Source organism: Ochotona curzoniae, unplaced genomic scaffold (assembly GCF_017591425.1).
Source record: "Ochotona curzoniae isolate NIBS_2020 unplaced genomic scaffold, NIBS_Ocur_1.0 scaffold_274, whole genome shotgun sequence".
Lineage (NCBI taxonomy): Eukaryota > Metazoa > Chordata > Mammalia > Lagomorpha > Ochotonidae > Ochotona > Ochotona curzoniae.
The window spans coordinates 13,329,719-13,340,423 of NW_024467101.1; the positions used below are offsets into that span (position 1 = coordinate 13,329,719).

A 10,705-nucleotide genomic window follows, 5' to 3' on the forward strand; every position below is an offset into this window, starting at 1 on the left:
CTGTGTGACGTCAGGGTGGTTTGCATAGATTGCCCAGCGTCCCTAGCGCATTCTCTTAGATTTTTGCAAAATCAGGATTATTCTGCGTGGTAGTGCAAAAGCAAAGCACGTCGTGGGCGTGCGGCCGCGGGCTGCGTGCGCGTGGTTGGCGAGGAAGGCGTCCTGTGCCCACGCGCGGCACAGCGGCTCACCCTCGCTGTGAAGGGCGGCGGCGTCCGTGGGGTGCGCGGGTGCGGGGTCCTCCTTCAGCTTTGCGCAGTGGCAGTATCGTAGCCAATGAGGTTTATCCGAGGCGCGATTATTGCTAATTGAAAACTTTTCCCAATACCCCGCCGTGACGACTTGAAATATAGTCGGCATTGGCAATTTTTGACAGTCTCCCCGGAGACTGAGCTTGTCGTGTCATAAAGGTAGAGTCTTCTGGTGCCTTTACGTTTATGCGGCAAAGTCCCTGGCGTCTCATGTCTTGCTGGGTTATATTGGATACGCAGTGTGGAGTCGCACCGTATCTGACATCTTAAAACGCTTATTTTCCCCCCTCGTTTTGATGTCGCTGAAGCGGTCGCGCCTGTTAATACCTCACCCTCCATTGTTTGGTGGTAGCCAAGTTCACTTCACAACTGAAAGCTTCAGGGCACACTGTTTTTTTGTGTTTTGTTTTTCTCCTGTCTTGCTGTTATCAATCACCACACTAAGAATAATCCTGTAAAGTATTTTGTGTGAACCTAAATTCTTTCTTCTCGAGTAAATGCTGGGTCATATGACAAGAGTAGTTTTTTTTTTATTTTTTCAGATTTTATTTTTTAATTGGGAAATCAGATTTACAGAGAATAGGAGAGATAGATCTGTCCACTGGTTCACTACCCAAATGGCAGCAACAGCCAGTACTGACTGGCCTAGGCCGAAGTCAGGATCTCTGAGCGCCATGTGAGTCTCCTACCATAGGTGGCCAGGGTCCAAGAGTTGGGCCATAATCTCCTGCTCTCCCAGGCACGTCAGAATTGAAAGCAGAGCAGTCAGCTAGTGTCCTGATATGGGATTTTATAAAAGGATTTATTTATTGGGTTCAGCGCCATAGCCTAGCAGCTAAAAGTCCTTGTCTTGAACTCACCGGTGTCCCATAGGGGCGCTGGTTCTAATCTCGACAGCTCTGCTTCCCATCCAGCTCCCTGTTTGTGGCCTGGGAAAGCAGTCAGGACGGCCCAAAGCCTTGGGACCCTGCACCCACATGGAAGACCCGGAAGAGGATCTGGCTCCTGGCTTCGGATTGGCGCAGCACCAGCCGTTGCGCTCACTTGGGAAATGAATTGTTAGAAGATTTTCCTCTCTGCCTCTCCTCCTCCTGAATATATCTGACTTTGCAATAAAAATAAATCCTTTTTAAAAAGACAATTAAAAAGATTTATTTATTTCCATTGTAAAGTCAGACATACAGAGGAGGAGAGACAGAGAGGAAGATCTTGCAGCCGCAATGGCCAAAGCTGTGGGCAGCTAGGAACCTGGAGCCTCTTCCAGGTCTCCCATGTGGGTGCAGGGTCCCAAGGATTTGGGCTGTCCTTGACTGCTTTCCCACGCCACAAACAGGGAGCTGGATGGGAAGTGGGGCTGCTGAGGTTAGAACCGGATCCCATGTGGGATCCCGGTAGGTTCAAGGCAAGGACTTTAGCCACTAGGCCACCGCGCTGGGCCCCTGACCAGCATCTTCATTGGCTGTTCCAAGGGTATCCCTGAGGCTGTGCCAGTCACCTGCAAGTACTGCCACAGCTTAACCAGCTAAACAAGGCCAGGCCCTTTGCCATCAGAATTTTGAAAGCAGATGTGCTAATTTTTAGGTTTTCTGCAGTTTTCTTGTGGCTCTCCTGGCCTACAGAGGGGACAGGGATGAGGGGGAACTAAGAGCCACCTGCCTCAGACCTTGGCCTTGCCTCCGCTCAATCGTAGCTTCTTTGCCCTCTGCTCGCTCGCTCTCTGTCTCTCTCACCCAGTAGAGAGCAGGCTGGCTTGGGTGAGGTAATCCCGGTCTCACAGGGAACAAAGATTTGGGTCCACCCCAAGATGACCTTCTCCACTCTTCCACCATGTAAGGAAGAATCTTGGAACCATCAAGCCACCCCCCTGCACCAGCCCCCTCCCGTCCTCCCACCCTGGTGCCTCTGCCTGCCTGCCTCTTCCTCTCTCCCTCCCTGAGCTAGGGGTGGGGAGAAGGGCCCACCAGCCCGAACAATCTACTGTGTGTTCAAGTTACTGCAGGATGTTTGCGAGACTCACCAGCTTTTAGGTTAAAAATATCCCACGCCTCAGGGGCCCTCATTGTCTCAGAACAGAGCTGGCTCACAGCTTACAGCCCCCTCCACCACTGGGGAAGTGAACTGTGGCCAGCCGATTCCCCCCACGCTCCCTCCATAATACTCTGAAGCCAGATCTTGGGGATTCCAATCCTAGCTCCACTAAGCCCTAGCTGTGAGAGCCCAGACCACTCACTTCACCTCTCAGTGTCCCCGTCTGTAAAAAGAGGGTCATGATTTTCTTTATCTCAATGACCAGGGGTCTCTTGTCCTAGCCAGGCATAAAAATCATGTGGGGCAGAGGTGGTGGTGGCAGGCGGAGGGGGTTTTTAAAAATCTGCAAGGGGCCTGGCTTTGTAGCTCAGCATGTTAAGCTGCTGGCTATGACGCTGGCATCCTATGTCACAGTGCCAGTTTGAATTCTAGTTGCTCTGCTCCTGATCCAACTCCCTGTTAACATGCTAAAGCAATGGAAGATAGCAAAGTTATGTAGGCCCCCAATAAGTAAATAAGTGACCAACTTACCTACTGCCAGGCTGCATTCCAGATCAAAGTCAAACCCAAGTTTTTAGCATTGGATCTGGGCAAAAAGATCCAGGACGGTCCAAAGCCTTGGGACCCTGCACCCATGTGGGAGACCAGGAAAAAGCTTCTGGCTTTTGGCTTCAGATCAACTCAACTGCAGCCATTGTGGCCACAGATCTTCCAGCAGATGGAAGATCTTTCCTGATATCTTCATTTCTCTGTAATTCTGCTTTTCTAAGAAAAAGAAACAAAGGGCCCAGTGTGATAACATAGTGGTTAAAATCCTTGCCTTGAACACGCTGGGATCCCATATGGTCACCAGTCCATATCCTGGCAGCCCCACTTCCCATCCAGCTCCCTGCTTGTGGCCTGGGAAAGCAGGAGAGGATGGCCCAAAGCCTTGGGACTCTGCATCCATGTGGGAGACCCGGAAGAAGCTCCTGGTTCCTGGCTTTGGATCAGCTCAGTTCGAGCTGTTGGCAGCCGCTTGGGGAGTAAATCAACTGACAAGATCTTCCTCTCTGTCTCTCCTCATCTGACTTTGCAATAAAAATAAATAAATCTTTAAAAAATAATAAAATATAATAGATTGATGACTGGACCCTGAAATTCACAAACAGGACCAACATGAGGCACATGTCCAAACCAGCTGGGAATTCTGGCCTTGCCAAGGAGCTGAGCCACAACCCCCAGGTCCCCACCACAAACCAACATAAGGGTCAGGCTGACCCGAGCCTTAATCCAAATATCCTCTGTTTCCTAACCTGTAAAATAGGCTTAACACCTTAGTGGGATTTTGTTAATGAGAGTTTAACATGGAAGCAAGAATTGACTAGTACTCCCAACAGTACTAGTCACAACCTTCACTCTACCGGCCTTGACCTGTTCTCTCCCAGCCTTCCAGTCCCACCTAGATTCTTCACTGAGGATCCCAGCTGCAGGGGCATGGCTCCTCTCCTGTAGTTTTGCGCTGTTGGAATGTGCCTCCATAGAGCAGCCCCTGGATAATTCTGTGTGTCTCACCCCCAGGCTTTTGTTCTTTCTAATAGTAGCTACTGAGCATCTGCCACCCTAGACAACGGTAAGCAAGTGGCAAACAACACAGATGTAGCCCCTGTTCTCACAGCTGTGGTATCATAATAGCAGAAGGAGACACTCACGATGGACAGGCAAACAAATGCAGAGCAAACGGGCAGTAGGTGACAGCAATACAAAAAGCAGGGTGAGGGGTGTGAGGAGCAGGCAGGGAACCCCAGGGGTACTCCCCAGGATTTGCTGAGATGCGAGCATCCATTGCCAATATCTCTGCAGCACGTTCTAGGAGAGAATTCTAGAGCTACAGGGGACCTGAAGGCAACGCTCACTTGCTGTGGGTGCCTGAGAGACACGAAGAAGGAGAGGCCAGAGTGCACAAGCCGGGAAGGCCAGAAGACAAGGCTGGAGGGGCAGGCTCAGAGCTCCATGTGCAGAGCTGGAATTCATTCCAAGTGCCACAGGAAACCAGTGTAGTGGCGAAGGCAGGGGAACCAGGAGACAGAATTTACATTTTTCCAACATTACTTTGCAACCCAGCTGTTGCGCACTGAGGTGTTTATCCAAGAGAAATGAAAACATATGTCTTCACAAAGACTTCTACGCCAGGGGTCACAGCAGCTTTCCCGATAGTGGCTCAAAGGAGAGAAATGACCTCAATGACTTGCAACAGGATAATGGAGAAACAAGCCACACCACAGAGGACTGCTTGACAAGAAGGAGCAAACTACTAGTCCACACAGCAGCAAGAATCTCCCAAACACTGTGCTGGGTCAAAGAAACCAGACGTCCCTCCCCTCACTCCCCACATCCCAGTCATTTCTGGAAGACAGAATTTATGAATGATTCTATTTGTATAACTGCATTATAGAAAATGCAGAGGGCCTGGTACGATGGTTCAATTGGCTAGTCTTCCCTCTGTAAGTGCCAGTATCCCATATGGGCACCAGTTCATGTCTTGGCTGCTCCACTTCCCATCTTGCTCCCTTCTTGCTTGCGGCCTTGGAAAGCAGCAGTGGAGAATAGCCCAAAGCCTTGGGACCCCCGTACCTGCATGGGAGACTGAAAGAAGCTCCTGGCTCCTGTTTTTTTATTTGGCTTTGCTCTGGCTGTTGTAGCTGTTTGGGGAGTGAACCAGTGGAGGAAGAATCTTTGTCTTTCCCTCTCTCCGTAAGTATGCCTTTCCAATAAAAAGAGTAAATCTTTAAAAAAAAAATGAATGAAAAATTGAATGAAAAAGAGAATAAGAGAGAAAGAAAGAGAATGCAGACTATAATGTGGCTTCACAAAGCCCCATGGAAAATGGAATCAAGAGATACATTTGGAGGCGGTCATCACCTCTCCTCACAGGGGAGTAACAGCTTGAGTCCTGCACCCTCTCAATGTTCCTGACAAGCAGTAAATGATGGCTCAAGGACTAGACTCCCCCCATGTAGGAGACCCAGATGCCCAGATGGAGTTCCACTAGCTTCAGCCTGGCCCCTCCCTGGCTACGGCAGGGTTGTGAATCAGTTGATGGAAAATACTGTCTCCCATCACCCTGCCTTTCAAATAAACCATTTTTTTTTTTTTAAGATACAAGGGCCTGACATAGTAGCCTAGCGGCTAAAGTCCTCGTCTTGCACGCGCCAGGATCCCATATGGGCGCTGGTTTTAATCCTGATGACTCCACTTCCCATCCAGTTCCCTGTTTGCAGCCTGGAAAAGCAGTTGAGGATGGCCCAAAGCCTTGGGATCCTGCACTCGTGTGCAAGACCCAGAAGAGGCTTCTGGCTTTGGATTGGCTTAGCTCCAGCCATTGTAATCTTGCGGTTAGTGAGATGGCTCAACAGACTAATTCTACCTCTGCAAGTGGCAGGATTGCGTATGGATACTTGTTCCTGTATTAGCTGCTCCACTTCCCATACAACTCTCTGCTTACAGTCTGAGAAAGCAGTGGTGAATAGGCCAAAGCCTTGGGACCCTGCAACCATGTGGAAGACCTGGAAGAAGCTCCTGGCTCATGGCTTCAGATTGGCTCAGCTCTGGCCACTGTAGCTATTTGGGGGAATGAACCAGCACTTTACTTAATTCTTACTAAAAGTCTCTGAGATGCAGAGACAGCTCCCACTGACTGTCTCATTGTACAGGTGTCTCCAACAGCCTGAGGCTGGGCCACAGCAAAGTCAGGAGCCTAGAACTCAGCCTGTGTCTGCCACAAGTGTGGGTGACAGGGACCTTGAGCCATCACCTTCTGCTTCCCAGGAAGGCACAGCTAGAAGCAGAGCCAGGACTCCATCTCATGCCTTCTGACCTGGAATGTGGACATCTTAACTGCCATGCCAAATGCCTTCCCCTCTTAAAGACCCCAGGGGTAGTAGCAGGAAGCATGTAGGTGCCTCCTTAGGGCCAACAGTGAGGAAACCAGCTGCCAAGGGGTTCTGAGGAGGGAGGGAATGCCCTTGACTATGACCAAGGGAGTGGCTACATGGGTGAATGGATGCGTATGTCAAGGCTTATTGAACTGGTGTGCTCAAAAAGCATGCATTTTATTGGGTGTAAATTATGCCTCAATAAAGTTGATTTTTTATAAATAAGATAACATGGATTTCCTTATGGGAAACAGCCCACAAGGGTCCAATTTGGAGTGCAGGAATCCAATGGCAGAGGGCAGGGGGTTGGCTTGACTTCTGCCAGGGACATGGTAGTGGAAGTATGGGATTTAGCCTGGCTAGCAAGCAGCACTGGCCGTGTGAGGTGAGGTTTTGGAGTTGGGGGCTGGGTCGGAATTGACAACAGGTCTGGTCTACAGATGGGCCCCCCTTCAAGGCTGTGGGGGACAGCAAGAATGGAGCAACCTCCTGGATTATCATGAGATCCTTGTGCCTCCATGGTTCTTTATGTGAAATCCCTGTTAGACTGGGCAGGACTGTCACATGTAGAAGGATCCTTAGCCACCCCTTCTTACAGATGTTAGCACTGAAGGAGACTGGGGGCTGGGGAAGGGGGGTTGCAAAACTCTTCCCACATTCCTGCCTGCAGATCAAGGAAAGCTGGGATTCCAGCTGAGAGCTCCTTAACTTTCTGCCGTGTGGTTCAGCTTCCACTAAGTGGTCATATGCTTCCAGTGTGCTTCCCCTGGTACTATGTTCTCTCGTGGAAGAATCACAGAGCCCCGAAGTGCCTTCAATTCTAGTCCCTTCCTGATTGTACTGTAACTAGGTGCCAGGAACTTCATAGTTTTCTTTAAGGGGAGTCACTTAAAAAAGTTGTATTCAGTTGAGGTGCAGACAATAGAGACATAAAGAGTTGGAGAGACAGATACATAAGGATTTTTCTACCCATGGATCCATACCCCAAACGCCCCTAATGGTTGAGGATGGGCTGGGCCAGAGGCAGGAGCTGGGAACTCAGTCCAGGTCCTTCATGAGCATGGCAGGAACCCAGGTCCTTGAGCCTTCACTTGCTGCCTCCCAGGACCAGCGTTAGCAGGAAGCCTGAGTCAGGAGCTAGGGCTGGGATGCAATCCAGACAACTCCAACAGGAATTTAGTCTGAAATCTGGTCCTTTCACTACCTTTTCAGTTCAGCTCATTCCGAATAATATTGGCGCTATCACAGGTTTTATGTGTCAATTAAGTATTTTTTTCTAATATGAATAAATCCATATCTGTTAAAATAAGAAGACTTGTCCATATTCCACTTACACCTTGCTCATTTCCAAATGGACTCATACCGCTTTCAGGGAAATTCTGTCACAGGCTCAGCTTGCCATGTTCTGTATCCAGTTGGTGCTTGTGACAAGTTCATATACAATACCTGTTTTTTGGGGGGGTAGGGGGACTAGGCAGGGATTAAAAAATTCCTTTTTATGCTAAACTAAATTTTTGTTTTAATTGCATTTCCAGGAAATGTCCTCATACACGGCGAACTTTTGTCTAGATGCCACTTATACAGGCAATTCTTTGCTTACACCTGGCAAAAAAAAAAAAAAAAAAAAAAAAACTGACAGTGCCCATACATTTTACTTCTGACACAGCACTTCTACTTCTAGGAATTGAGCTTCAGGAAATAATTAAAGATGGGCTCCAAGATTTTAGCTATATAAGATTGTTCTTCTCAGGATTGCTGATTCTAATGCAAAATTGGAAATAACTAAATTTAACCAGGAGATGTGCTGAGTAGGTGCTGATATAGGATGGAGTGTTATTTTGCCCAAGGAAATGACGTTTCAGAAGAATACTGAATACCACAAAGATGTTTGCAAAATAGTGTGAAGGGAGGAAAGCAGGTTTCAAAGCAATGTGCAAAAATATTTAAGTGTTTATTTAAACCCTACGTGAGTCAATGTGTGTCAGAGAATAGACACAAAGAGGATATGCTGGCCTTCATTTTTGGATTATAGGTCCTTTTAATTTTTATTTCAGTCTGCGATTTTGAGATAACTGTATCTCTTTTGTCCGTATTTAGAAGCAGGCATTTCGGGGCCCAGTACAATAATCCAGTGGCTAAATCATTGCCATGCAACTGCCAGAATCCCCTATGGGCACTGGTTTGTGCCCCAGCTGCTCCACTTTCCGTCCAGCTCCTTGCTTGTGACCTGGGAAAGCAGTAGAGGACGGCTCAAGTCTTGGGACCTTGCACCCACATGGGGGACAAGGAATAAGCTCCTGGCTCCTGACGCAGCTCTGGCCATTGCAGCCATGTGGGGAGTGAGCCAGCGAATGGAAGATCTTTCTCTCTGTCTCTTCTTCTCTCTGAATTTGATGTTCCAATAAAATCAATCAATCAATAGATCTTAAAAAGAGAGAGAGAAGAAAAAGTGGGCTTTTGGCCTAAAATGAGAACACCCTTTGAGGGTGCCTATGTTTGATTTCTAACTCCAGTCCCTGATACCAGATTTTTACTAATGCAGATCCTAGGAGACTGAGTGGCTCAAATAATCTCAGCCAAGGGGTTCCTGCCACCCATAGGGGAGCCTGCTTTTGGGTCTGTCTCTCAACTTTGGCAGGCATTTGGGGTGTGAAGTATTGGATATGGGCCCTGTTTGTGCATCTGTTCTATGTGCATATCTCCCTTTTTCAAATAAATAAATAGAACTTACAAAAAAAAAAAAAGGCAAACACATTTATATTGGAAGCTTTGTAATTTACTCTTCAAATTATTTGAGAAGCAGAAAGAAAGCATGAGAGAGCGTCCCAAAGCACCTGCAATGGCTGGAGCTGGGCTAGGGCCCAAACTGGTAGGAACTGAATCTGAGCAGGAACCAGTGACTTGAGCCCCTGCCTCCTAGGATCTGCTTTAGCAGGAAGCTGGCTTAATTAAATTTAAATGTAAGACATGCACTAGGGAAACAAACAAAAGATACGCACTAGATTTCAAAGACTTTATGTAAAAAAGGTGAACTAACTTGAGCCCAGTAGCCTAGTGGCTAAAGTTCTCACCTTATACATGCCGGGATCCCATGTGAGCACCAGTTCTAATCCTGCCAGCCCTGCTTCCTATCCAGCTCCGTGCTTGTTGCCTGGGAAAGGAGTCCAGGATGGCCCAAAGCCTTGGGACCCTGCACCTGTGTGGGAGACCTGAAAGAAACTCCTGGCTCCTGGCTTCAAATTAGATCAGCTCTGGCCATTGTGGTCACTTGGGAAGTGAATCATTGGACGGATAATTTTTCTCTGTGTCTCTCCTTCTCTCTGTAAATCTTGTTCTCAACTAAAAGTAAAATAAATTAAAAAAATAAAATACTGGGTCTGGCTCAGTGGCATAGTGGCTAAAGTCCTCGCCTTGAACACGCCAGAATCCCATATGGAAACTGGTTCTAATCCTGGCAGCTCCACTTCCCATCTAGCTCCCTGCTTGTGGCCTAGGAAAGCAGTCGAGGATGGCCCAAAGCCTTGGGACCCTGCACCCGTGTGGGAGACCTGGAGGAAGCTCCTGACTCCTGGCTTTGGATGAGCATAGCACTGGCCGTTGTGGTCACTTGGGGAGTGAATCATCAGATGGAAGATCTTCCTCTCTGTCTCTCCTTCTCTCTGTATATTTAACTTTCCAATAAAAAACTTAAAAATAAATTTTAAAAATCTTTAAAAAAATAAAATACTTATTACAAGTTGAATGCTAACATTTAGGATATATTTATTGGATTAGATACACGAAGTCATTAAAAGTACCAATGACTTACTTTTCTTAAAGTGTAGCTAATGGATAAGTTATAATAGCAAACATGATTTGAATTCTGTTTCCAATGTAGAATGCTGTTTAGCAGGTTAATTGCTGACCGAACATGCGGTATCTCAGTTAATCTTGTAGTGACTCTGAGATGTAGCTATTATTAACCTTCCTTCTACTGGACAGGAAATTGAGACACAGAGAGCAAATTGCCCAAGATTAACCACCAGTAAGAAGGCGGCTGGCATTGTGGTATAGTGGGTATAGCCACCGCCTGCGATGCCAGCATCCCATGTGGGGGCCGGTTCATATTCCCACTGCCCCATGACTGATCCAGCTCCCTGCTAACAGCCTGGGGAAAGCAGCAGAAGATAACCCAAGTCCCTGCCTCCCGTGTAGGAGACTGGGAAGAAGTTCCTGGCTCCTGGCTTTGGCCTGGCTCAGCTCCGGCTGTCCCAGCCATCTGGAGAGTTAGCCAGCCATGGACTGGGACAGAGAGAAGGATTTAGAATGATGCAGGCAGGAGGGACAGCACATGGGAAAAGACTGGTCGCCTGTCTCCATGGGCCTTGTTTCCGGTGGCTGTGAAACCATTCCCAGAAGGGGCTATTGTCTCGGGCGACTGTACCCTGCATGGGGACTGGGAAGTGAGCAGGCTTGTCCATCTGTCCTGTTAGTGTCACTTGCACTTTAGGAAGCATGAGGAAACCTGACTGA

The 10,705-nt window shown here is 48.0% G+C and overlaps 1 non-coding gene across 1 annotated transcript; it reads left to right on the top strand.

Annotated features, from left to right (window-relative positions):
- Nucleotides 1-247: 247 nt before the first annotated feature.
- On the top strand, nucleotides 248-388 carry LOC121172129. The gene has a single exon (XR_005886209.1). It is a non-coding gene; the product is annotated as a U4 spliceosomal RNA (small nuclear RNA).
- Nucleotides 389-10,705: the final 10,317 nt, after the last annotated feature.